Raw genomic sequence first — 10,792 nt, 5'->3', positions numbered from 1 at the left:
AGCCTGGATGCAGCGTAACATTACAGAATCATTGTAGTTTTCTCAGGAGTGACACTAGTATTGTGATTATGCGGCTCATTATTATTTTTAGAAGATGCATGAGGAAGTATGAGTAAAGGGTCATAATGCTGACAACTTTCTAACGATGCAAGAGGTGGGGGTGGAGGAGAAAGAGAAAGAGAGTGCTAAAGCAGATACGGCAAATGTTTTAAAAACAGTCCTGTCATGCATGATACTTCTTCCAAGAAAGTAGAATATGTGCTTACTGAACTGACTTACATTTCCAGGCAGAATGCTCAAGATGCTATCTGGCTGCTTCCCACTCTTTACAGTGAAACGTATGATTGAAGAGATGCTCGGAGAGGCTCTTAAACACAGATGAGTCAGAGTTGCTGGTTCTGAAAATTCTCAGACCCTCAGATGGCAAATGATGCTAAAATGAAGAAATGGCTTTCAGTCAAAGATAAAACTCAGGGGACTGTCAGGAGAATATGATATAGATGAAGGCAAGTGTATAGCTGTGAAGTCTTTCACTAAGAGTTTTGTTAGAGGACACAATTGGGCCACAACAAACTCTTCAGATAAACAAAAGGGCTTTGTGCTTCCATAGCCCAGGCACTGATGTGGGGTGAGCATCTGGGGAGTCTTGGATAGGGCTGAGTGTATTTTTTCAGGTGGAGCATGTAGCCAGCCTCCAGGATGGCCTTCGTGACCCCCACCTCCTGAGATATGTGCTCCCAGCAGTCCTTCTGCACTGAATACAATACTATAGAAGTGATGGTGTACGACTGATATCTGGCCATGAAAGGATGACCTTGGTCTCTCCTAGATCCTCGCTCTGAGGCATCCGGCTGCTGTGTCATCTGGACTCCTGGGCAGCTATATGGTGAGTGTACTGGGTTGGAAGTGTTCCCCTCCTTCATCTCCTTCTTGGAACTTCAGGATGAGATCCTATTTAGAAATAGGGTCTTAGTTAAGAGGAGACCATAACTGGGTAGGGTGGGCCCATAATCCAGTATGACTGATGTCCTCAGAAGAATAAAAAGAGCCCAGAAACACACACACAGTTGAGGACATGTGTGAGTGATGTATCAGCGAGGAAGAGGGCCAGGTGTGCTTGACAATCCTAGAAGCTATGAGAAAGGCATGGAACAGATAGATCCTCCCCCAGATCCTGAGAGCGTGACTCTGACGACACCTTGATTCCAGATGTCGAACTCCAAGTACTGAGACAATGAATGTTTCAAGCCACCCAGAAGTTTACCTTTGTATGGTGGCCCCAGGAAATGACAGAGATGAACTCCTGCAGCCAACGCCAGCTTGCTAGCCCAGTGGGTACCCATCTTGGAAGTCCCCCTTCAGCTATAACCTCATGACAGGCTCTGAGCTAGAAATGCTGAGTTGTTCTTCAATTTCTGTCCTATAAAAACAGACATGTTTACTGTTATTTTAATTGATGTTTGGGGTATCTGGTTACACAGCTAAGACTAATACTGCACAGGTCTTGGGGAAAGGCCATACACTTTAATCAATGAATAAATTATTTATTTAGACCACAGTTTATTTACTCTGAATTCTGATGATGCTTTGGAGGCTTGTTTTAAGCAATCAATTTAAATCAGAGATTATCAGACTGAAATAGTGGTTTGGGAAATGATATGGCCTTTCAACCACCTTCTTCCAGTGGTCATGTATGGATGTGATAGTTGGACTGTAAAGAAGGCTGAGCACCGAAGAATTGATGCTTTTGAACTGTGGTGCTGGAGAAGACTCTTGAGAGTCCCTTGGACTGCAAGGAGATCCAACCAGTCCTTCCTAAAGTTCAGTCCTGGGTATTCATTGGAAGGACTGATGTTGAAGCTGAAACTCCAATACTCTGGCCACTTGAGGCGAAGAGCTGACTCATTGGAAAAGACCCTGATGCTGGGAAAGATTGAGGGCAGGAGGAGAAGGGGATGATAGAAGATGAGACGGTGGGATAGCATCACCGACTCAATGGACATGGGTTTGGGTGGACTTTGAGAGTTGGTGATAGACAGGGAGGCCTGGCGTGCTCTGGTTCATGGGGTCGCAATGAATCGGACACGACTGAGTGACTGAACTGAACTGATGGCCTTTAAGGTGGTTGAACATCCAAACTTTTATTCCACAGGGCACGAACCCTGATACTCCACACCCCCTGAACACACTGCCTTTCCTCCTATTCTTTTCAAGACATAGGGCTCGCTCTTCAGCTTTTGCCCAGCCACTACTGCATGTCACAGTCATGGTTCTAACGGTCCCTTCCAGACCACTGTACTCCCATGGTTCCAGTTTCAATTAGGCCCCAATTACAGGAAACTCCAAAATATACAAAAGAACAGGGATTAGGATGATGAACTCGTATGTAGCCATCACTGAGCATCAACAACTGACCTTGAGTTCAACAGCCAATTTTATTTCCTCTACCTCTATTCCTTCTGGTCCTTCCTTGGATTATTTGGAAGTAAATCTCAAACATTTTATCCATAAGTATTACAACATGTAGCATTATCACACAATTAAAATTAATAATAGCTCTTTAATGTTGTTAAAGGTACAATCAGTATTTATATTTCTTTTTATTTCCTTGCAATTTTTTTAAAAAAAATCATGTTTGTATCCAAATAAGGTCACATCATAATACTGATTTCTGTATCTCTTGGACCTCTAGGTTTTCCCTGCATTTCTTTTAATCCCTTTGCTTCTTTTTTTTAAATGCTGTAAACGAAACCAGGTTGTCTTTCTTGCAGGCTTAGCCACAGTCTGGAATTTTCTGGTCGTATCGCCATCATCACAGTGATTCAACTATCTCTGTGATGTGTGTCTTTCTTGTAAACTGATAGGCAGAGAAGTTTAATCAGACTCATGTTTGTTTGTTTGTTTGTTTTCCCTCAATTATTTTGAAGGTAAGCTTCAGAAGTAATGGTGTGTATTCAAATCAGGAGATACATGAAGTCCACTTGACTCCAGATAGCAACCATCATTGATGAGACTGATTAATTAAGGGGCAAAGTAGTAATATTCACATTCTCTTATTCCTTCAAGTGTATCATAGGCTGGAACACTAAGGACCACACTTGTAAGAACAGAGTATAAGATAAGAACCATCCAGTTCATGTGCATGAATAAATGCTTTGATTTGGAGAACATTTTCTGGCCACAGCCTTGCTATCTCTGCCCACTAAACCTTAAATGTGATGTCACTCTACTACCCATTCTAATGGCCTATATTCCTACACTACCCTCACCTCTCAGTGAGAATGGAAATCAGTTCCATTTTTATCCTTGACTTTGAAATGTCTGATGCAACACCCATAAATTTGTGTCTCACTGAATCTCTTGTCCACACCTCAGCAGCTCATAGCTTGAGCAGCTTATCCAACCCTGAGTTGCCTTGTAGTAAAACATAGTTTGGACTTCCCAGGTGGTGCTAACGGTAAAGAACCTGTCTGCCAATGCAGGAGATGTAAGAGATGTGGATTCGATCCTGGGGTCAGAAAGATTCCCTGGAGGAGGGCATGACATGCCACTCCACGGCAACTCTCATTCCCATTCTTGCCTGGAGAATCCCGTGGATGAAGGAGCCTGGCAGGCTACCATCCACAGGGTTGCAAAGAACTGGACACAACTGAATGAGTTAGCATGCACGAAAACATGGCTGAGCAGCCTCTGCAAAGGCATCAAAAAGATGAGCGTGACATTGCTTGTAAGTGCTTCACACAGTCCAGCCCAGCATGTCCTCATACATTAGAAATGAAATGCACTCAAGCAATTAAAGCCAGTAGATGCATGAGAGCCTAGAATAAAACTGTGAAGAATACCCTGTTGCTGCAACCCTCAAGCAGGTTACTGGGAACACACTACTGATGACTCAAAAATGTGCCAACTTTATTTTTATTTGTATTTATTTTTTATTGAAGTATAGTTTCAGGTATACAACATGGTGAGTCAGTACTTTTATAGATGATACTCCATTTAAAGTTATTAAAACAATATTACTAGAATATGCTGTGGATGTGTGCATGCTACAGTGGGAGGGCAAGCATCTCCTAGAAGGAAGGCCTCGTGGTTCCTAGAAGAAATAGGGACGTGCTGTCACAGCAGCAGGAAGAACTGATAAAAGCTGCTGTGCCTGGTGGCCGGGCTGCCCACTGCTCTGTGAGGTGGTGCTGGCACAGAAGCAGCCAGTCCATTATCACAAACTTTTTTCCCTGGAAAATGATCTGATGTCAGTTACTTAATCCCTACTTACAGTAAAAGTGACAATTTTATTGAATATTTTCACTGTGCTAGAATTTCACTGTGCTAGAATTATTTAATTCTCCCCACAACCCTTTATTGAAAGTGGCAGAGCTCAGACTGGAACTCAGTGAGGCTGGTGGGAGAGACCACTTAGTCTCCCCACTTCTCCCCGGACACGGCACGGGCGATGTCAGCAGGCGCGGCCCCTCTGTCCTCCCCTTCCCTCCTTACACCTCGCTGCTCTCGGTGACCTTCGAGGTCTGTTCTTCCAGAGATGGCAAATATTTGTGATGGTAAAATAACTGAGAAACTATGGTGTTTTACAAACGCTTAATATTTTTCCATTATGTATTTTTCTATTTCACAAAAATAAAATGGTTTTCTATATGGGACAAAATCAAAAATAAAATGTTAGTAAGACCATTCAAGGTGAGAAAACTTCCACAAACAGTCTGGGCACAAACAGCACCCACCCCTCACTAGACCCTACACCTACCCGTGGCAGTAAAGGGGCTGGTGCATTAATGGGACATTTCAGTTCTGCTCCGGGTGTGGTGATTATGGCATGGGGTAGTGCTCAGTACAGCCCAGGAATAGTCCCTGAACACTCTCATGAGCTCAAAAACATTGGGCCATGCCGGGCCCTGCAAACTCACTGGGGAGCTGGGGAGAGGAGCTCTGGTCTGAGCATTTGGGCCCTCCCAGGGTCAGCGAGCAGCCTGTGCCCAGCTGATACCCAAAGAGCATGAAGTCAAGGGGGCGGAAACAGCCGCATCCTGAGGAAGCCCCCAGCCCACGTCAAGAAGGGCAGAGCCCTCTGGCAGCTGCCCAGACCCTGCACACTGCAGGCGTCTCAGCAGCACCAGGGCATCTGGAGGGCGGGGAAGAGGTGGGGCCCCCAGATACCGTGATGCCTCCCTACCTGCCCAGCAGTGGGCTCCTCCCCTTCCTGAAACAAACTGGAGCCTTCTTTTCTGCATGGAGTTCTGACCTTTGACTCAGAGGATAGGAGAGCAAGGTCATGGTTGCAGTACCATCAGATAGGGTCGTTGTCCATTCTTCCTCACTGGGAGGCTGCTCAGCAGGGACTGATGGATCCCAGACACTGATCCCAGTGCTTTCCCAACTGGATGACCCAGGCCACTCAACACCACTCGGACCAGAATTTCCAATCAGCTTCTGCAGCATGAAACTAGTAGACTGACCTTCTAATATGAAAGATAAAAACTAAAGCCAACAAACAGGAAAAGTAATTCAGATAAACTAAAAAGCAAGTGGGACATGGCTGGAAAAACTGCTCTTCCCCTCCCGCTGACTCATCGCAGCACATCCAGACTGGTCCTTATGAAGCAACCAAGAGGAGAATGGGGTCCCCAGGGAGGCTCAGCCTGGCAGTTGTCAGAAAACGAATTCTCAGGGTATACCTCAGCCCTACTAAATCAGACAATTCCAGCAATCCATGTCCTAACAAACCGTTCCTGGAACTGCCGAGTTAAGTCTGAGCCCCTCCTCCCCTTTCCCACTCTTCTGGGCAACATTCACACTCTCTCCTCTCCTCACATCCCACACCTCATCTTCCTCCATCTTCACTCAGCAGATGCTGCCTCACTTCTCACCTCACCAAGACAAGTGAAGAAGCCAGAGGACTTCCAAGCTCCCCCCGCCACCACCCACCCTCTGACTCTGCGCCCATCTGTTACCCACAGGCTCCTCTCTGGCTGAGCAGCCGCATGATGCCAGCTCCAATCTCCTCTGCCTACCTGAAGACATCACTCCACAAATATCCCTTTCTGTTCTGCATCACTTTTAAAAGAAGCCCTCATTGGATCAGACTGATTTACAAACATGCTGTTATTTTTCTGAATAAAAGTTTTTTTCTTGATCCTATTTCTCTTGAAAACTATGGCCCCATTTCTTGCCTCTCTTTCGCAACAAAACCCCTTTAGTGTTGTCTGTTCTGCTCCCCAATTCATTAAGGACCTCGGGGTGATGAATGCAATGGCCAATTCTGGGGTTTTCACGTATCAGGATCATCTGAAACAGCCAATCACTCTGCTGCATGCTGCATCTTCCTCAATGGCTCCAGAAACACAGACCCCTATCCAGTGACTTCTTACTCTCCTTTGCTGGAGCAAACTCCTTTGGATTCTTAAAGCTGCAGGCTCTGCTTTCCCTGTTCCCTCTATCCTCACCTTCTGGGTGAGTTCATCCAGCTCTTAGGTGTAAATAATCAATATGCAAATAACTCCAAAGTGACAGTTCCCTCTCAGATCTCCCTCCCAACTCCAGCAGTCAGGCTACCTCATACTCCACATGCCTAAGCAGACTCTGATCCCTCCAGTAGCTTCTTCCACATCTAAGCTACAGGCAACATCCTTTCCAAGGCTTGGGCACTCCAATTCTGCTGGCTCTTCCATGCTCTGCACCGGGCTGTCAGGAATCCTACTGGCTCTAGGACACATCTAGAGAACAAAGTTAGTGGAGGTGATGGAATTCCAATCGAGCTGTTTCAAATCCTAAAAGGTGACGCTATGACAGTGCTGCACTCAGTATGCCAGCAAATTTGGAAAACTCAGAAGTGGCCACACGACTGGAAAAGGTCAGTTTTCATTCCAATCCCAAAGAAAGGCAATGCCAAAGAATGCTCAAACTACCGCACAACTGCACTCATCTCACATGCTAGTAAAGTAATGCTCAAAATTCTCCAAGCCAGGCTTCAGCAATACATGAACTGTGAACTTCCAGATGTTCAAGCTGGTTTTAGAAAAGACAGAAGAACCAGAGATCAAACTGCCAACATCCGCTGGATCATGGAAAAAGCCAGAGAGTTCCAGAAAAACATCTATTTCTACTTTATTGACTATGAGAAAGCAGTCAACTGTGTGGATCACAATAAACTGTGGAAAATTCTGAAAGAGATGGGAATACCAGACCAACTGATCTGCCTCTTGAGAAATCTGTATGCAGGTCACAAGGCAACAGTTAGAACTGGACATGGAACAACAGACTGGTTCCAAATAGGAAAAGGAGTACGTCAAGGCTGTATATTGTCACCCTGCTTATTTAACTTCTATGCAGAGTACATCATGAGAAACGCTGGGCTGGAAGAAGCACAAGCTGGAATCAAGATTGCTGGGAGAAATATCAGTAACCTAAGAAATGCAGATGACACCACCTTTATGGCAGAAAGTGAAGAAGAACTGAAGAGCCTCTTGATGAAAGTGAAAGAGGAGAGTGAAAAAGTTGGCTGAAAGCTCAACATTCAGAAAACGAAGATTATGGCATCCGGTCCCATCAGTTCATAGCAAATAGATGGGGAAACAGTGGAAACTGTCGCTGACTTTATTTTCTTGGGCTCCCAAATCACTGCAAATGGTGACTGTAGCCATGAAATTAAAAGACGCTTACTCCTTGGGAGAAAGGTTATGACCAACTTAGACAGCATATTCAAAAGCAGAGATGTTACTTTGCCAACAAAAGTCCATCTAGTCTAGTCCGTCATGACTATGGTTTTTCCAGTGGTCATGTACGGATGTGAGAGTTGGACTATAAAGAAAGCTGAGTGTCGAAGAATTGATGCTTTTGAACTAAGACGTTGGAGAAGACTCTTGAGAGTCCCTTGGACTGCAAGGAGATCCAACCAGTGCATCCTAAAGGAAATCAGCCCTGAATATTCATTGGAAGGACTGATGCTGAAGCTGAAACTCCAAAACTCTGGCCACCTGATGTGAAGAACTGACTTATTTCGAAAGACCCTGATACTGGGAAAGATTGAGGGCAGGAGGAGAAGGGGATGACAGAGGATGAGATGGTTGGATGGCATCACCAACTCGATGGACACGAGTTTGGGTAAATTCCAGAAGCTGGTGATAAACAGGGAGGTCTGGCCTGCTGTGATCCATGGGGTCGCAAAGAGTTGGACACGACTGAGGGACTGAACTGAACCGAGAGTCCCATCATTCTTGCTTAGCCACATCGTTCCTCAAGGACCAGCCTTCTGGTTTCCATGCATCCTCCTGGCATTTTCTCAGGAGTCAACACATAAATTAGGTATCATCCTTCCTTTGCACAAACCCTTAAGTGACTCTCTGCTTCACCCAGAGTAAAAGAGTCTTTAGAATGGCCTTCCCTCCCCACCGTACTGTCTCTGCTCTTAAGCAAGGCACACCATCTGTCTGATGCTCTTTCCAGACACTCGTCTGGCCAACTCCATGAACTTCTTCAAGTCTTGGCTGTCACCGTCTCTAGTCTCACTCTGACCATCCTGCTTAAAACAGTAATGTGTGTTCTCTCCACCATGTCAGTCTCTTGCTTTATTATATCCTATTATTACTTAATATCTTACAACATAGGAGAAAATTTGCTTATCTAGACTTATTGTCTCTCTGCTATACCAGACTCCACAAGATGAGATTTTTTTTTGACTGTTTTGATCATTGATGGATTCCAAGTCCCTAGAAAAATGTATGGCACTGCATAAGCACATTATGACGATGTGCTGAATAAATTAACATCCTTAAAGAGATAAGATACTGCAATAAGAAATAAGAAGACATACACAAAAGATATACTAAGGACAAGAAAAACACCTGGAAATAAAGACACAACAGAAGGCTTTGAAAATAAAGTTGCAATCTCTAAGAAAGCAAAAAGCAGAGGAGAAAAAGCAAAACATAATAACAATAATAATAATTTTTTTAAAAAGAAAGTATTCAAAAAAATTTCTTAGACTTGAAACAGAGTTTCTAGATTGGAAGGGCCTACTAAGAACCCAGGACTAAGCTCATTATCATGACAGAGAGAAAAATTCTACAACTTGCAAAGTAATCACATCAAAACACAAGATTGAACACAAAGAAACAAGAATCACTGTGACTTTGAGGTTCTCAGAGGTAACACTGCAAACTAAAAGTCCATATGATACCTTGAAATTTCAAGAGGAAAGTGGCTTCCAATGCAGAATTCTCTAAGCAATCTATGATTTAAGCATCAGAACAATGACATTCTTCAGGCAGAAAAGGTCTCAGCACTTTCTGTTCAGCTGCAGGGAGTGTGGTCCTCCTTGTTACTGGCGAGACTCTGGGAGCAAGTCTGTCCCTGTTCACAACCCTCCCTTTCAGAGTCCTGCAGTCAAGCATAAAGTTCTTGATAACTTCCCTATGGCTTCCCTGAGGAAATGGTTCGAAAAGCAGGCCTCCTCAGTTCTTGGGACTGTGGGGGTTATTTACATGATTATGGGTAGATTTATGATTATGCCACTTTGGTACATGTTTTATTCTCTCATGAACGATACTTTAAGGAATGCGGTTGGGTCCCCATTAACACACGACCAGGACTGCGTCTGTTGGATGACCCCATGATAGCCACAAGAATCTACCTGGTACAGAAGCGGGAAGATCTCCAGGGCCATTAAACAAAGAACAGGCCAGAGAAACAGAAAACACAGCCTCTCTGAACTTTTAGGTTTGGTGAAAGCCTGAAACTGTGATTTGACTCCTCCTTGCCCCTGTGGCAACTCTTCCTCTCGAAGGACCATCGCGCAGCGGGCACCTGCACAGAGTGTACACAAACAGCGGGCTGAAAGGGACTGAGGAGAGGCTCGGGATTTGGGAGCTGGACAGATCTGGATTTTCATTTTTACTCAGGAGAGTGAGCCCGTTTTTCCACACAAAAGCACCACACCCACTCCTTCACCTGCCCCATCACAGAGCACCGCCATTGCTAGGTGCTTCCTCCATTTGCTGTTTCATTCTAATTCTCCCACTAACCAAATAAGGTTGTCCTGGTTACACAGAAAAGCTCAGTAGGAAATTCCTTGTCCAAATTCATGCAAGTTGCAGGGCCCAGATTCCACACATCCAGATTCCACAGTCTGTGCTCTTGACTTCCATTCCACAGGGTAATGGATGATAAGGACCAGCCTAACCTCACGCCAGAGGCATCACACTGCAAAACTGACCTGGTCAGCTTACCTGTGGTCCCCTCCTGCTGGGACCAGGAAGTGCACTCAGGTCACAAGCCCCGCCCACACACTGAGGAGCTGTCCGAGGTCCTGCCAAAGGAGGACGAGAACTGAGCCTGAGCTCCAGCCTGGTCACTTCCCGCAGATGCTCAACAGAGATGGTGAGCTGCAAGAGGTGGGCTCGCAGATCACTGTCAGCAATGAGCACGAGGCCTGGCATGCGGCACGTGTGACCCAAACATTCGCTGGGAGGAACTGAACCTCCCACCTCCAAGCTGGAGAAGGAAGGGGGTGGCAGTGGCACTTGGGATGCAGACTGGACATCTTTATAGCCCCCGTTATCCAGAGACCTATCTCCATGGAGCAGGGGCCTTGAAGGAGCCTGCAATCTTCCTCTGATCACGAAAAACAGCGATGCAGCACAGCCTGCCAGGGACACTGGCCAGTCCAACAGAAGGGTGACAGGAATCGTCATGCCGGAAATGACACCTGGCTCTCCTCCAGACGTGATGTGGAAAAATTCAGACTTGGAAGGGCCCTTTTTAAGCTTCAGCAAAGAGACTGGGA

The sequence above is a fragment of the Budorcas taxicolor genome, chromosome 1, assembly GCF_023091745.1.
Source record: "Budorcas taxicolor isolate Tak-1 chromosome 1, Takin1.1, whole genome shotgun sequence".
NCBI lineage: Eukaryota > Metazoa > Chordata > Mammalia > Artiodactyla > Bovidae > Budorcas > Budorcas taxicolor.
The sequence above is the reverse complement of the archived record's forward strand: the minus strand, read 5'-3'. Positions refer to the sequence as shown.